The 17837-nt window shown below is 44.0% G+C and overlaps 1 protein-coding gene across 9 annotated transcripts in view; it reads left to right on the plus strand.

The window, feature by feature from the left end:
• Window positions 1-17837, plus strand: part of PCDH15 (protocadherin related 15) — a 634585-nt gene that overhangs the window by 254593 nt on the left and 362155 nt on the right. For all 9 annotated transcript variants that reach the window (XR_010440717.1, XR_010440719.1, XR_010440716.1 and 6 more), the window contains exon 4: window positions 5239-5286. The gene's annotated coding sequence lies outside the window, so the exon portion shown is untranslated. The remainder of the gene's footprint in view (window positions 1-5238; window positions 5287-17837) is intronic.

Consider the following 17837-nt stretch of genomic DNA (forward strand, 5'->3'; position numbering starts at 1 on the left):
GAGCCTAAAGGGACTCCAGGAGAGCTGGAGAAGGATCTGGGACAAAGGGATGGAGGGACAGGACACAGGGAATGGCTTCCCAGTGCCAGAGGGCAGGGCTGGATGGGATATTGGGAATTAGGAATTGTTCCCTGGCAGGGTGGGCAGGCCCTGGCACAGGGTGCCCAGAGCAGCTGTGGCTGCCCCTGGATCCCTGGCAGTGCCCAAGGCCAGGCTGGGGTAGAACTGGGTGGTCTTTAAGGTCCCTTCCAACCCAAACCAATGTGTGCTTCTACAAAAGCAGTTCAAATCCTCACTTCTTGGAATTCTTAACTCCTGGCCAGGCTGTCACACTCGACATCTTGCAGCAGAGCATCCCTGTCATCTGTTGGGTGGGTTATGAACCTCCCACATATCAAGTTTTCAAAAATCTGGAAAGTTCAGTGCCTTATTGAATTCCTTTTTCTGATCTAATTTATCAGAATGTCACACTGGACTCTGAGGTTCCACCTTGAGCAGCTTGAAATCCCTAAAACCAAACATTTTCCACAATGCTGTGGAATTTTGAACAAACTGCCTTTAGGAAAAAAATCCTTACATCTTTTTAAAACTGCTTTGGAGGTTTAATTTTATCATAAGCAGTAAATTCTTTAAATACACTTGAGATGCAGTTGTGAGTTTGTGTGGCAAAGAGCACAGAAAAGAAAACTTAGATTTTCATTTTGGAATTCAATCACTGCTCCCATGTGCAGCCAAGCAAGTTCCACCAGCTGGGTGAGAGAAGCATTTCCATGCAGTAGAAACAGAGGCAGACATAAATATATATGAAATGTATTCAGAAAACATGAAATAATGCTAAAACAAATCTTACTTTGACTCAAGCTTACTTCCCATTGCCAAGAAAAACATGACTGGGTTGATTTTTCCACAAAAAAGTTGGCAGTAAATCAGATTTTCATGGCTTCGATTTGACAAGAAAACTTTTAATAAAAATGCCAGGGTAGTACCCTTTACATATTTGTAGTGTTTGATGGAGCCTTTTTGGAAGCTGGTTGTTTTCCAAGAGATGCTAGGAACAAAACCTGTATTTATTTCTTTTTAACCAGTAAATTTGTGTAGATTTGAGTGTATCTTTACCAGTAAATTTGTAATATATGAGTATATATTTACAACTGAAACCTGGAGCAGATGAGTATTTAGTTGTATTATTTCTAGAGGATATAGTTGCATTTGTGTTTTTTTCGGCTGAAAACTTTTAACACAATTTTCAGGGAAAACCAAACCCTGGTTTTTGCTGCAGGCAAGGAGAAAAAAAGGGAAAGCAAAGGAATTCTGCTGCCCCCACCCCAACCAATTTTGGTTCATGAATGTGCCTTGCAAGCAGCAAAAATGAGAGAGATTTGTCCTTGCAGAAAGCAGATTCTGCGAATATTTCAAGGCCTGATCAGTATTCTTTAAGTTCTTGAGTTAGGGATAAAAATTTCTAAAATTCTGCATCAAAATGCCAGGTGAGCAACTGAGAGAATACAGAGATGGATTTTGCTAGGGGTGATAGAGGAAAATGTACGCACTGCAAGCATCATTACAGGTAACACTGGCCTAATTAAAATGAAGAGGGTAATTTTCAGAGCTGCAGGAGAGATTTAGGAGTCTTGCTTCATGAAAAATGTCAATTTGCTTTCCTTAGCTGAGGTAATACTGGTCTTCATGCTGGTTTTTTACATTTCTGAGTGCTTGCATGAGTTACTTCTCTGGGCAGAGAAGAGGCCAAGTGGAAATGTCATGCTGGGGAGAAAAAAGTAAACTTCAGGTGGGAACAAATAGGGCAGGGCCAAGAAATGAACAAAGTGATCTTTTTCTAAATTCCCAACTAATGGTGCCTGTGGAGGGCAGGAGGGTTCAGGTAGGGTCAGACTGGCAGGGAGCTTTGAGGCCTTTTTGGAAAGGTGCAAGCACCAAAACCCCAGAGCCCTGACTTTAAACCTAAACCTTTCCCCACCTCTCACCCCATTTCCATAAAATCCAATTCCCAACTCCACTATTTAATCAGAGAATCATGGAAAGGTTGAGGTTGGAAGGGACATCAAAGCTCATCCAGTTCCATAGGCAGGGACACCTTCCACTGTCCAAGGCTGCTCCAGCCTGGCCTTGGGCACTGCCAGGGATCCAGGGGCAGCCACAGCTGCTCTGGGCACCCTGTGCCAGGGCCTGCCCACCCTGCCAGGGAACAATTCCTAATTCCAATATCCCATCCAGCCCTGCCCTCCGGCACTGGGAAGCCATTCCCTCTGTCCTGTCCCTCCATCCCTTTGCCCCAGTTCCTCTCTAGCCCTCCTGGAGCCCCTTTTGGCTCTGGAATGGACTTGGAGGTCCCTCTGGAGCCTTCTCTTCTCCAGGTGAATGCTTCCACATCTCCCAGCCTTTCCATCCCTTTAATCATCTCCCTGGCCCTTAAAAAGGAGAAGGCTGCCCTCAAAAATCTTAGGAATGCACCAAAGTAATGCATCAGATTTAATGATGGGAGGTTTTTTTTCAGGCAGTTCCTAATTAGAAATTAAGTTATTCTTTAATTTCGTCCTGGAATATGCAGATAGTGAACACAATATTGCACAATTATTCTAATGCCATTGGTGCTTATTCTTGTTTATTGAATTTTGGGTCAATTCTGTGTGGTTTTGTGCCTGTGAATGAGAGCGCTATAGCAGATTTGGTGTCCAGTGGATACCAAATGCTCTGCTCCCCCTAACAGGGGTGTGAGAGGCCAAAGGGGTGACAGATCCTTCCCAGGGAGGGTGTAACATCAAAGTGAACCCCAAAATTATAGATAGTTTGGATGAAATGGATCCAGCAGTTCTTGCTTTCACCTGCTCCTGTCACACCAAAGCCCAAAGTTCTGTCATCACCTTCCAGGGAAAGTCAGAATTGAAGACTCTGGCTCTATTTCCAGCATTAAAATACAAACCAATTGCCATCCCAACAGCATTTTTTTTTTCTGCAACACAATCTCCAGAACTCCAAGCCCTTGCTGATTAGAGGAGAAGTGTTCTGCAGTGTGTGAACAACACACAGCATGATGCATCTTCATTACCAAAATTCACAATGACGATCATTTATCATAAAAGCTGCTGACAATGGGCATTAATCTCTGAGTAAAGCAAGGAGGAAACACTGTTGTCATGGCAGTGGAATTCATTTAGTACCTCTCATCCATGCCTGAGGGACTGGGAATTCTCTGGGCAAAGCAATTGCAGCCTTAGCAGTGTGGATTTTTTGGGGGTGGAATCCAGAGGTGACCATGCTGCTGGCAGAAAGTGCCTGTGTTTCACACAGCCCAGAGCAGCTTCCCTCCCATCCTCAATTTTGGAATGGACCTTAAAGACCTCCCATCCCACCCCTGCCATGGGCAGGGACACCTTCCACTGTCCCAGGCTGCTCCAAGCCCCAAATCCAGCCTGGCCTTGGGCACTGCCAGGGATCCAGGGGCAGCCACAGCTGCTCTGGGCACCCTGTGCCAGGGCCTGCCCACCCTGCCAGGGAACAATTCCTCATTCCCAGTACCCCGTCCAGCCCTGCCCTCTGGCAGTGGAAGCCATTCCCTGTGTGCTGTCCCTCCATCCCTTGTCCCCAGTCCCTCTCCAACTTCCTGAAGCCCCTTTAGGCCCTGGAATGGACTTGGAGGTCTCTCTGGAGCCTTCTCTTCTCCACCTCTATTTAAAGCAGAGAATAGGAATTCTTTCAGGTGGAAGTTTCAGCAAAATATTTCTGTGCTGGAAACACTTATTTTTCTTTTTTTTTTAAATACATTTGAACTGTTGGGTGTCTTCAGAAATACAAACAAATATCTGCTGTAATGAACTGCGTGCTGTCTGTGCCTTATTTTTGTCTGGATGTAGTTCTTCTTTTTGTGTATATATATGTAATTATATTTAGAAGAGATAAATGATTTGGTCAAGCAGACCTGGGAAGAGTGATGCACTCCCACACACATCTGGTGTCTTGATAATGAAGCCTTACCCATTTATACTCAGTTACATTCTGAAGGCTATGAAAATACCGTGTTGTTTCCCTTTATGGAATATTTTCTTGGAAGTCCACACAACCTGAACGTATTTCCCCGGATTTCCATCAGCCTTCAAAGCTGGGATTTATCTCCTAAATCTCACTGCCCAATGTGGTGTGGATTTATTCCACCTCAGAATAAGGCAGCAGGTTTTGTTGGGTTATTGCAAAGCAAACTATGTGTGCCTAATATTCCCTGTTTCTGCTTGGAGAGCATGGAGGGCTGGCAAATTCCAATGGAATATTCTGTGCTGAGCAGCCTGGAGAGGAGAAGGCTGCAGGGAGAGCTCAGACCCCCTTCCAGAGCCTAAAGGGCCTATAAAAGATCTGGAGAGGAACTAGGGACAAGGGATGGAGGGACAGGACACAAGGAATGGCTTCCCAGTGCCAGAGGGCAGGGATGGATGGGAGATTGGGAAGGAATTATATGTATTATATGGATTTTCCCAAAAGAAAAAGGTGAAATGAGCCCAGCACCTGGGTAATTTGATTTTCAAGCCCCTCAATAACAAGTTTCAAGGCACTTCCCACTATTCTGGGTCTCCCTCCCTGTTTAGGGCCCTGGGATCTCTGCCCTATATTTCCTTTGGTGCTGGGAGAAAGGGGAAATGTCCAACCCAGTCCATGCCTGGAGGTTGAAATGCTTCCTGAATTTTCCTGAATTCCTCCATGGCACAGTCTCAGTTGGATAAACACTGGAGAAGCAGCCCCAAAATACCCCTGCCCCCCCAGTTGTGTTCTCTATCCCTGGGATAACTCACAGGCACATGGCAAAAAGGAGCTGGAAAGAGCCAGTCAGAGATTTTCCTGTTCAATATTTCATCTTGGGGAAGGGCAGAGAATATATTTGATTCAAAAGAAATTACAGATAAGTGCCTGATGTGTTTTAGGGTGGGTATTTTAGGAGGATAAAACTTGTTATGAATTTCTCCCTGGTTTCCAGGTTGACAGCCTTCATGAAAATATGTAAACTACTTTAATGAAAACCTCAGGCATTGTTTTCTTGTTATTTTTCTTATTGAAGCTGCCTTTATCAGGAATAAAACAGCTGATATTGAAAGCTGTGTGTTTAGCTCTTCTCTGTTTGTTTGGGAAGTGAAAACTATTTAAATAAAGGAAAATGTGTCAGATTAGTTGCTCTTCTTAAACAGTAATTAAGATATGAACAGTATCATTAATCTTCTATTTTTCATTTTCCAGGTGATCAACATATAATCTCCACAGCTATGGCTGAGAAGTGCAGTTAAGGTACTGTGATATTTTCCTTTTAATATGAATATGTTTTTGCTGGAAATTGTTCCCAAAATTCTGTCTTGAATATTTGTAATAATCTGTGTTCCTTGAGGCTGAGCTCATCTCTGGATTTTTTTTTTTTTTTGCCAATTTGTCCACTGCACTTCCTGAAAACGACATTATTTCTTGTTTCTTTGTATTCCTTAACTTTTGACTTCCTGATGTTACATTCAGGAATGTTTTAGGATGTCTGTACAGACAAACAATGAGAACCATGTTTCCATGATTCATGGTGAAGGTCATGCCTTTGAAATTACTAACTCTGAAAATGTGGTGGGGAAAGGAGGGAAAATGTGTCCCTCTGGAATGCTGGCTGCTGCACACTCGGTGACGCTGAGAATTTGTTGATTGGAATCACAGGATGGAAATGGGCTCAGCAGCTCTGCTGGGCCACAGGGAACAGAGGCTTGGTTTTGTTGGGAATGCACATCTCATGACCAGGATTATCTCCCCTCAAGTTGTGTTTGAATTCTGGCTGGGATTTTGAACACAGAGTGGCAGGAGGGGAGGAGTAGGAGGAGGAAATGTGGAAGGTTCTTTTTTCTGGGTGGTGAACTTGGGTGCCAATAGAGACTTCAATGCAAAAGAAATTTTTTTTTTCCTAGGAAAAATTCAGATAAAGATTCAAAACTTGATGAGCAATATGAAACAGTTGTTCTCGAATGGCAGGAACTAATTCTTGACAAAGAAATTGTCAGGGCAGGATTTCCATTCCCCTTCTACATCCACATCAGTTTAATGTTGCTGTCAGGGGAAGAAGGTGGAAAATCATCCTTCAATTCCAATTGTCCTTTTAGTTGGGATTTTTTGTTGCTGAGTCTGTGTGATTTATTTGACTAAAGCATAGCAAAGCTCTTGGCTTTGTTAGCAACTTCCTTTGGAGAAAGCGAATCCATCACTTTTTCAATTGCTATCTCTGCTCCCTAGCAAAAACCGTTAATGTTTATTTCCATCTGGGAATAGAATGCATTCTGATGTGAGAACACTGGGCTAAAGGAGATCCTGGAAAGTCCATGCAGATCAGCAGATTTGAGGCCAGGTTTGGAACAAAGAGTAATCCAGAAGGTCCTGAGTGAAAAGTGGGATAAAAAGGAAAATTCTGCTCAGCAGGTGATTTGATCTGAGCACCAGGCTGGTTCTTTTTGCTGAGCCAGTGAACATCTCACACTACAGAGTTGTAGGGGGTTTAATTTCCCTGGATTTATAGGCAGCATTTATTCAGTGCAGATCCCAGAGGAAATTATTATTGAAAGTGGAGATGGCGCAGATTAATACAGGAATTATAAGGAGCTGGCTAAGGCAGATAAGGAGCTTGGAAAAGAGGGGACTGGGACAAGATGGAGTGAGTTCCAGGTGCAGGGGAGGAACCAGAAGCATTCCTGAGGGACAGGTCTCATGAAGAACCCTCCCTAATACTCCTTAAGTGACCTTGGCACAAGGTCTTTGATGCAGGTTTTGAAATTGCTGTAATGCCGTGAAGGACACAAGAATTACACAAAAGAATTTTGTTGACTTTATGGATTAGTAGAATAAATGCAGCATAAAATTTATTAATCAAAAGCTATTGTGTTAGGGACTAAGAGCAGAGGACTGCTGTAAACAAGAGTTTCAGCATATGGAAGTTCAACTTATTTTTCAAGGCAAGTGTTTGGTTGTAGCACGTAGCTGAAGCTTTCACAACTCCAGAATTTGCCAGGACACCTGTTCCTCCAAGAGCTGCCATTTCCTCAAAATAGTTCAGAACCTAGGTACGTTATAAAGTCAGAATAAATAAAATTTTAGATCTAAAATATCAAGTTCTGAACCTGATTCCATCAAGTGTGAATTGGTGCAGGTGTGAAGCCAACCTTGCCTGGAGAGTAGGAGGAAGGTGCCAGACTAGCAAGAAGTGGGTTATTGTAGCAGCCTTGGAACTGATTTTCGTGGAACCAGCCCATCTGCCTCCTCCTCTCCAAAAATCCCCAAACAAACCAAGAAATGGAACCAAGCCAGGGTGGATCTCAGGCTCTAAGTGAGCAGTCCTGTTCCTTGAGGGAGGAAACCTGCGTTAGGGTAGGGGAACTGCAGCAGCTCAGTCACTGGGACAGAGCTGGGGCAGAGCCCTCCCAAGGGGAGATCCAGAGGGAGCTCTTCTAGTTCCATGCTCCTGCCATGGGCAGGGACACCTTCCACTGTCCCAAGCCGCTCCAAGCCCTGTCCAAACCTGGCCTTGGACACTCCCAGGGATGGGAGATCTTAGCACAACACCACCTGCAGAGTAGCATGCCCAGACTGATACCAAATGATCGTTAGAAGGAGCAAATGAGCCCCAAAATGGGTCTGCATCAGTGGAACAGGAGTAGATCATCACGAGTGTGCTGTGCTGTGTCCAACTCTCTGAGGATTTGGGATTAAAGCCAAAAGGATGAGAAAGAAAAGGAATGCTCTACAAATCAGTGGAAAAAATTGGTCAAAAAGATAGGAAACAGAAGGTTGGAGTAACTGAGCAGTTTCCTGAGTGAGAGGATGACAGCAGCACAGTCTCCAAGGAATCTGCACAAACCTGTGATACTCAACTGATAAATGAGCTGCGAAAGACACGGGGTGTGCTGCCAGTGCTTCCTCCAGAGCACAGCAGCTGAGTGCTGACTGTGGCAAACTGCAGCAGGATTGAGGCAGAATTAACTGCTGGGCAAGGCAGTGGCAGGTGAAATCCTCCAGAGGTGGAGGCAAAGGGAAAAAGACAAAAATACCACCCATGTGTGCTGAGCTGGGCATTGCTACTCACCAGGCAAGAGTTGTAAAATACAAAAGATGCCTCTCCCAGAATCATCATCAAGGAATCATCCCAGAATGGCTTGGGTTGAAAAGGCCCCCTGCCATGGGCTGGGACACCTTCCAATATCCCAGGTTGCTCCAAGCCCTGTCCAGCCTGGCCTGGAACACTTCCATGGATCTAGGAGCAGCCACAGCTTCTCTGGGCAACCTGTTCCATGTTAGGAACAATCCTGTTCCATGAACTTTAGTTGTGGAAGTTTCACAGCAGGACCTGAAAAAGAGAAATCCTTTTTGTTAAGGAATCAAGTGAGCTGCAAGTCTTTGGGGTCAGTTGGAAGTTTAAGGAAATTGTCCCATGGGATGAATATCTCTGCTCTTCCTTTGGGGCTGCTCCTGTCAGGGAGGAATTTTTGGGTTTGTTGGACTCCCCTGTGGAGGGGCTTAAAAGGGAAGGAGCAAGAAACCACTGTTGATGGAGCTCCTAAAAAATCCCAACTCTTGTCAAAGAGTTGGATGAAAGAATGAAAGAAGCAGATTAAAAGAATGGAATTTACAGGAGACCCTTAGTGATATAAGCCAACACATTTTCATTAACTTGGATTTAATAATTTAATAAACTAAGCAAGGTAAAATATTTCCCTACACTGAGGTGTCTATTGCAAACCCAGTGTTGATATGTTTGTTGGGAATCAAAAACTCATCAGGACTCGAAACTAATGTTTTTTTTCTTTTGTTGTTGTTGCTGTTTCAAAATGAAAGGAAGCTGTAATATTGTGGAGATTTAAAAAACAAACAGAAAACTGTGTGCATGTAATAAGATGTAAAATGGTGTCACTGTTACATCTAACAGGGCCCATTAAGGACAGATGTTCCCAGAGAACAGATATCCATTAGAACACGATGGAAAGTGGGAGATTTTGAAAGGGAGCCAGAACCTACAGATGGAAACTTTAAATAAATAAAAATCAACTTGTAAGTAGCCAGTATAAATAATGCAGGGGATGTGTAACATGTTCTGGATTACTCAGAGCAGCAGACAGACAGTCCCTGCATTCCCAGAGGGTTGGAAGGGATGGAGTGGGATCAGCTGAGAGGGAGTCAGAGCCTCTGGGACAAAAGGAATGTCAGGACTTCAGGAAAGAGCAAAGACTTTGCAGAACTGGTTGTTTGAACAGTGATTTTTCTGTCCCTGGTACTGTTCAAGAGTCAATTTGGAGATGCTCCATCCCACAGGAATTCTTTGGCCTGTGTTGAAGGCCAAACGAGAGGATGTAGAAGGACATTGTATGTTTGGGTATATAAAGTGATAAAAGATGGGTAAAAAGAGTCCTCCCAGTTGGTCCAACCTTTTCATTTGTTTCTTAACCAAGGAAGATTTTGGTCAGAGTAGCATGAACAAAGACAGAGTGTCCTTTAGGGAGTGGCCCCTACAGTGTCCCACCAAGCCCCAGGTGACCTCAGTGGCAACAGAGGGCAAGTGCTTTGCTAACCACACATCAAAAGTGTTCAGGGATTGCTGATTTTAAGAAGCCTGCCACAAGACTCTGAACAATTGTAATGTCCAAGCAACAACGAAGACACTGTTCCCTTGGAAAGACCCTCTACACTGACAGGGAGACTGTGCTGGTTGGGAAACAGGATAACTGTGAGAAGGAGATGGTGAAGCTCTGTGTGTCCCGGTTTTGAGGAGATGGTGAAGCTCTGTGTGTCCCAGTTTTGAGGAGATGGTAAAGCTCTGTGTGTCCCAACTGGCTGCTGTCCTGCTCTGAGGAGAGAAATAATTTAGCTTTGGACACAAAACCAGAAGCCTTGGGTGAGGAGAGATAAAATTGTGTTTTTTGCAGCAAATGTGGTGACCTCTCTTTTGAATGGGAATGCAACTTCTCAGTCTCTCCAAAAAAGAAAAAAATCCCTAATTGTGCTGCTTGCAGAGCTGTCCATCTCCTCATTTCATCCCAAGGACCTGCCTGTTGCCACCATGAGCTGTAAATGCAGTCCTGTAGTCCCTTCCACATGAAATCCATGGGAGATCAAAAGCACCTTCAGAAGCTGAGAAGAGACACCAAGCTGAGGATGCAGGGACACAGCTCAAGGACAGGGCCATCCAGAGGGCCTCAGGAAGTGGCCCATGGGAATCTCATGAGGTTTAACAAGGCCAAGTGCTGGTGCTGCCCCTGGGTCTGGACAATCCCAGATAAGAGAACAGTCTGGGGGAATCCTTGCCTGGGAGTGGGGGCAGGCCCTGGCACAGGGTGCCCAGAGCAGCTGTGGCTGCCCCTGGATCCCTGGCAGTGCCCAAGGCCAGGCTGGACAGGGCTTGGAGCAGCCTGGGACAGTGGAAGGTGTCCCTGCCATGACAGGGGTTTGACTGAATAAGCTTTAAGGTGCTTTCCAACCCAAAACATGAGTGATTCTGTGATTTCTGCCCTATTTTCCATTCCCTTAATTTCTCACTTGTTTTTTGCATCCCAGCTCTCCAGTTACACATTACCAAGAAAATATCTGTGTATGTTGTGTTCCAGCTCTCACACACCATGGGTAAAGTACTGTCATTAAAGGAAGCCATTTAGAACCCCATGTTATTAAATAAATGCTTCCTGATAAACATCCTGATAGGGGCTTGAGGCAAGAGGGAAGTTGCTGGCAAAAGTGTGTCATAAACCAGCAACTTCACATTAATTAACAGAGAAGGGAGAATCCTCTGCATTTCCTTATGCTAAAAACCAGTATGAAGAAATTATTTTAAACAACTTCGGCTTGTTAGTGAAACCTTGTGTCTGGTGAATTCCCCTGACGTGGTTAAAAAAAAGGGTTCTTTGAAATCTCTGATGCATCACTGAAGTGATTTGATTTTATAAGAGGCTGTGACTTCTTGATCTCTGTTTTCTGCCAATTTGGGTGATCTGGGAATCAGATATTTGCACTCTGCACAACTCCCTGCCAGGAGGGGACAGCCAGGGGGGGTCGGGCTGTGCTGCCAGGGAACAGGGACAGGACAAGGGGAAAGGGCCTCAGGCTGGGCCAGGGGAGGCTCAGCTGGGACAGCAGCAGCAATTCCTGCATGCAAAGGGTGCTCAGGCCTTGGCAGGGGCTGCCCAGGGAGCTTTGCAGTGCCCAGCCCTGCAGGTGTCCAAAGCCATGTGGATGTGGCACTTGGGGACATGGTGTAGTGATGAACATTATGGTGGTTCTGGTTGATGGTTGGACCTGATGATTTTAAAGATCTTTTCCAATCTTAGTGATTCTAAGATACTCTCTGACTTCCCTTATGCTGATGTGTTAGAAGCCAGACCAATTTGTTCCAGGAAGCTTAAGGGGAAGACTGTCCTATGTTACAACAATAATGGCTTTATTCTTCAGAAATTAGGATTATTTTGATGCATTTTGCTGCAGGAGCTGCATTGCTGCTGTGTCTCCCTTCAAAGCAGTGGTTCTGGCACATAAAAAATGGTGTTTTAATGCAGTGCTGTTTTCTTATTTCATCTGTCTCCCCAACCAACCTTGGAGCTTGACTTCTCCAGCCACAAATTTTCCTTATTTTCACCATCCCATCTCAATTCTCTGCACTGAAACAGTGCCATAAGGACCAAAATGTTGGGTTGCACTGTTGATCATGGCAGTGGGGTTGCCTTTGCCATAATGTCACTTCATTATAAAATAAGTGGATTTCCGGGTTTCCAAGAGGAGGAGTGAAACAGAGGAACGAAAGTTTGTGTTGTGGCTTAACTCTTTTCCAGCCAAAACCAGGACAGGATGGTTTTTAAGGGCATTTAAAATTGGTGGAAAAGAGGTGCCAGTAAGAGACATTCCCATGTGGAAGTCAGAGTGGATTTGGCAGTTTTGACTCCCTCAAGAGGAATATAATCCAAACCTGAGCTTATGCATGATCACTCCTTGGAGGAAAATGCTCTTCCATTCCTGATTTTATTCTCTGGATATATTTCTGTCTGTATGTTAAAGAAATGAATAATTTTGAAGAATCTTTATTTAGGCTGGGCCTGGTCTTTCCTTGGTTAAAGCATTCCTTTATTATTTCTGTGGATAGTGTAAAAGCCTTCCCTGACTTAAGAGTAGAATCTTTCCCCAGGAAGAATAAATAACATGCACACTGACCTTTCAGTCCCAAGGAGAGTGTCTGCTTAAGAACTTCACACCTCCTTGCCTCAGTGCAGGTTGCCATTTGCCAGGTTGATAAGTTGGTTATTTGGATGTAAATTGACAGGAAAGGAAAGCCACTTTCAATAGTTGTGATAAGAGTACATTTTTTCTCAGTTTAATTTAAAACAATGGACAGTACATCATAGATACTAACCATCATCACCTAATTTAAATTGTAGCCACTGTTATGTGTCAGTCTGGAAGTCTGAAAAGGAAAAGAATTAAAATTTATTTGAATAAAGAGGACAAAAATTCCTATCAGGGACTTTGCCTTAGAGCTCACTATGCCTTAGAGCATCTTTGCAAGCAGCTCTGTGTGGTGGTAGTATTTTAGGGATTAGAAGGGCCATGGAGTGTGAGTCATCCTGAATTCTAATCAAGATGTGCAAGCATCTGATACAGAGAAGTGAGAAAAATTAAGGTTTAGGGGTTTTTTTTCTCTTTATTTCTTCCTTTGAAGACCCTGGATTTCATCCATGATTCTGAGTGGTTGGGTCTGGCCACAACAGCAATGCCTGCTCACACTTTGTTTTTGGTTTAGTCAAAGATTCTTCCAAAATCTTTAGGAATTTGGTCTGGGCGTGACGGTGTTCACAGGGGTTCTTGGATGAGGGAAGGGACGAGGATCTGACTCCATGTTTCAGAAGGCTGATTTATTATTTCATTATATATATTACATTAAAACCATACTAAAGGAATAGAAGAAAAGGTTTCACCAGAAGGCCAGCTAAGAATAGAACAGAAAGGAATGATAACAAAGGCTTGTGGCTCAGACACAAGCCAGCTGACTGTGATTGGCCATTAATTACAAACAACCACATGAGACCAATCACAGATGCACCTGTTGCATTCCACAGCAGCAGATAATCAATGTTTACATTTTGTTCCTGAGGCTTCTCAGCTTCTCAGGAGGAAAAATTCTAAGGAAAGGATTTTTCATGAAAAGCTGTCTGTGACAGTCTGGGCAGAAGCAGGTTCATGTATTATCATGGAATATCCTGAATTGGAAGGGATCCACAGGGATCATCCAGTCCAACTCCTGGTCCTGCCCAGACACCTCAACAATCCCATCCCATGCCTAAGAACTTTGTCCAACTCTCCTGGAGCTCTGGCAGCCTCAGGGCTGTGCCCATTCCCTGGGGAGCCTGGGCAGTGCCAGCACCCTCTGGGGAAGAACCTTGCCCTGAAATCCAACCTAAACCTCCCCTGGCACAGCTCCAGCCATTCCCTGCTCCCAGAGCAGAGATGGGAGCTGTCCCTCAGGAGAAGATGTAGGATGATGATGTGGAACAACTTTGTGCTCTATAATTCTCCATCTTCCCATGAGCAGATCTTCTTTTTGGAGATATGGGCAAAGTGTTACTCCCACACTGATATTCTGGGAAGATGAACAAGCTTTGTTTAGAACTCTTTGTTTAGAGGCTCCCCAGGTTATTCTGTGCTTCTGGCCCTCAAGGACCAGTGGCTGATTCAGTGTGGCTTTAAACATGACTGTTTATAAACTGGTGCTGACTGGGTAAGACTCTGCTTCTGAATCCTCCATGGTCACTGCAAACTTTGGGTCCTTACAAAAACATTCCTTGGACTCTCTTGTTCTTAAACACACCCAGGCTGCTCTGTGCTGGATCTGTTCCAACTCAATCTGGAGCTGAGGTAGAACATCCTGTTCTCTTGGCATCCCAGCAGACTTTGAATGGGATATTCTGAAATTGTACACTTTGGGAGGCAGAAGTGGGAGCATTACACCTCTCTGGGCAGTGCCTGTGCAAGGCTCCAGGTTTGCTGCTCTGTTGGAGAACCCTTCCCTCTGCTCTGCTCATGGCTTGTGTGTGTGAGAGTGCTGCCTTTGCTGCCTGTCCCTCTGCAGGATTTACCTGTCATGGCCTGGCCTGGGACACAGACTTTTCTGGGATGAAGCCTTCACACTCAGCTCCCTCTTCAAACCCTTCTGGAGCATTGTCTTGGACTGGTTTTGTGTTATTTGGGGTGTGTTCTGGGCTTTGTCCCTTCACCAAGTGAGTGATACCAGGCTCTGCATTATTCCTGTCATTCTGTAAGTCAGGGATTGAGATCATACCCGAAATTAATTCCAAAGGTGGCTTGGAATTCATGCCAGGACTGATCCACCACCTCCTAGCCCTTGCCTTGAAACTGCTGTTAGTCAGAAAAGAAGAGCTGTAATGCATAGAACATTTGCTAGACACAAATTAGGCCCTCCTGGGACATTCCTACACTTTTATTTATCCAAACTTCCCCCTGTTCTCACCTCAACCTCTGAAACTCGTTATTAAATTTGTAGAAAAAGAGCCTTCCAGAACACATGTTTATTCATCTGGTTCAAAATTATTGGCAAGCCTCCTTCCTGAACATCAAGGCAAAGCCAACCCCATCTCCTGCAGCCTCTGAGAGCTGCAAGTCAGCAGAGTGAAACAGCCCAGTGCCTTTTATGAGATGTTGTGTACTTGACAGCCAAGTCAAATGCCAAGCCTGGGAGAGCAGTAATTCAATTCCTGCCTGAGTAATACACTGAGTGTGTCACTGCTGTCCTCCAGAGAAACCTGTGACCTCTGCAGCCAGGACCAGCTGAAAACAAAGAGGTTCCTCCTTGGAGATGGGTTTTTCAGGGTAATATCAGCAGGGTCTGAGCCAACCCCCTCCACAACTCAGCGTCACCTTCCAGGGGCTTTGGAACTGGGGAATAAATGAGAGGCCATAGCTGGTCTAGCTACAGAAAGACAGGAGAACTATAGTTGTTATGACAACAGAAAGTAAAGAGAAAACTGCAAAAAGGTCATTTTGGAGCAAATCCAGAGGAGGCACCAAGATGATCGGAAGGATAGAGCTGAGAGATTTGCTTGGGATAATTTCCATGCACAGTTTTGTTTCACTCCAAGGAAAATTTGCAAGCTAAATTACTTTTTTCACATCAGCATTTTTCACTTAAACGTGCTTTTCATATCATAATGGCTTCTACTCTATTTAATAAATTAGCTTATTTCTAGCAGGAATGTTTTATAAATTGAATTTTATTATGCTGTAGATGAAGAGTTGGGGTCCAAGAGTTAGGCAATTTATTCCATGAAGATTCCCACTCTGCTTTTTTGGGATCAATGCAAGATTTCACAAAGGACACTAAAATCTCCTAAGAGTGAGAGGAAAAGAGTTTCGCTTCTTTCATTGAAGGAGTAAATGAACACAACCAAATGCCCTAAGATGGTGATGATGAAACTATTTTAAGGAAAAACTTCTAAGAATAAACTGAGTGATTGCCCAAGAGACAAAGAGGTCATGGGATGAAGTGAGATCAATTCATAGCCATATTTGTGAGTTTGTTATTTACTTATTGCATCAAGTAGAATGAAACTGTGATTATTCAGCTTCTATCCATATGGAAATTTCTCAAAAACTGATGCTTTGGGTGTTAATAATGTAGTTGGAACCTGATGTTAGATGGGTTTACAGATCCATCAGATTTCAAGTGCTGCTCATATAAAATGGATTTAAAATATCCTGGGTATTCTACAGGTTGTAGAATATCTATCCAAGGGGTAACTCCCATCCTCCAGCTTCCAAGAGGTGAAAAACTGCTCAAGCTACAAATCCAGCCAATCCATCTGTGTTCTGTATTTCCAGCCTCAGGAATCTCCTACACCATGTGCATCTGATCATTGGAAGGATATTTCACAGCTGAAATGGTGACTGGCAGTGGGAAACGTTGATGTGCAGGGCCTTAAATTCATATCTCATTCAACAGGCCCTCTGTCCTCTTACCTTTCAGGCTTCCCAGGAGCTTTTCAAATGTTAAAAGGCAGAGAAGACCAAAACAAAACACAAGCAGATACCACTTGAAAAATACAATAGGTAAAGACATCATTCCTGCTGAGGATGACAAAGAGCCATTGGAAAAATATCTTTTCCATGTGTTTGTCAGCCCTGTTGAGAGACTGCTGTGATGCCTGGCACTGGTTTTAGGATAAATCTTCATTTAATCTGAACAGATGTAACTGATCTGCTGCTATTCCAATTCCTGCCTTGGGTGTTTGGGATAAAGGAAGGCAGGATCACTCCTCAGCTGAATAGGATAAAGGGTCTTTGGGATGAAACTGGTCTCACCCATCAGATTCTCTGGGATATAGATTGAAGGTTCTTTTTTTTTTTAGAGCCAGCAATGCTTCTTGTCATCAACTTAACCCTTCTTGCCTTTTTCCTCCCTGACTGTCCCTTTTGTCCCTGTCACCACTTCAGCAGGACCTCAGAGAAAACTTACACCAGAAAATTTGGATGGTGAAAGGGGGAGACCTTAAAAAGGAAAGCAAATTCTCCTATGATAGGGTTTAAAATAAATTCATTTACTGTTGGATACTGACATTGGATACTGACATTTTCTCAGTTTCATCTAAATCAACAGTTCTTCAAAAACTGAGTGGACATGGTGGTATTCAGTCAAATATTAGAACTGATAACCTTGGAGATGTTGTTCATCCTGAATGATTCTATTATTGCATTGAATCCTAATTTCAGTCTGAATTTATATTTCTTGCTCCCTTTTGTTGTTTTTTTTTGGTGTGTTTTTTTTTTTTTTTGTCTTTTTTTTTGTCAGAGTCATTGTTTTATTCGGAAAAGTGCAAAAGGTGGGTTGGGCTTTCTTGCCCCTCCTTGATTGTGAATATCCTGCTGCTCCTGAAAATGTGGTTGGGCTGCCTCTCTCCCATGCCTGGGAAGGGCAGGAGGAGCTGCTTGTGCTGGAGTCATGGAAAACAACAACTATGTGCACAGAGTTTCTGGTTCAGGCAAAAATCTGCCATTTTAATGCAAAATAAGAACAGGAATCTGAATGTAACTGAGTTAAATTCTTGTAGTTTGAAATTGTGAAATGCCTTCATTTAGGTACAAGGTTTGTTCTTCTTTTATTTTTATTTTTCTTGTTGATTTATGGCAATGTTTTCTTAATTATCCTCTGTTTTCTAGTTGATGAAAAGTAGACTAAGAATGAGCACTGATTGAAAAAGAAAATATCTCTTGAGCAGAATTGATTTAAAGCCACCATAGCACTGTTAAAGCTCCTAAGAGCCACTTCATGGCACAGGCAGCTTCTTAGGGACATTGGGCCTGTTTGGAGAGAGAAGGAAAATTCCACTTCTGTCTGAAGTCAGGGAAAATTCAGCTGAGCTGAGTCCAAAGTCAGGCAATGATCAAATTTCCCTTGTTTTTCTTCTGAAGAAAAAAACATATAGAATATCCCAAATAGTGGATAGACTTAAGTATCTCTCCAATGATTTTAAACAAACATGGATCAGGAAGGAAAGGTCTGGTGGTGTCTTGGAGGAGGAAATGCATGACATGGCTGGGCAGTGCCCAGGCAGAAAGGGACCTGGGGGTGCCGGTGACAGCTGGCTGAACATGAGCCAGCAGTGTGTCCTGGTGGCCAGGAAGGCCAAGGGCTCCTGGCCTGGATCAGGAATGGTGTGGCCAGCAGGAGCAGGGAGGTCATTGTGCCCCTGTGCCTGGCCCTGGTGAGGCCACACCTGCAGTGCTGTGTCCAGCTCTGGCCCCTCAGCTTGGGAAGGACAGTTGGACGCTGGAGCGCGTCC

This window comes from Zonotrichia leucophrys, chromosome 6 (genome assembly GCF_028769735.1).
Source record: "Zonotrichia leucophrys gambelii isolate GWCS_2022_RI chromosome 6, RI_Zleu_2.0, whole genome shotgun sequence".
Lineage (NCBI taxonomy): Eukaryota > Metazoa > Chordata > Aves > Passeriformes > Passerellidae > Zonotrichia > Zonotrichia leucophrys.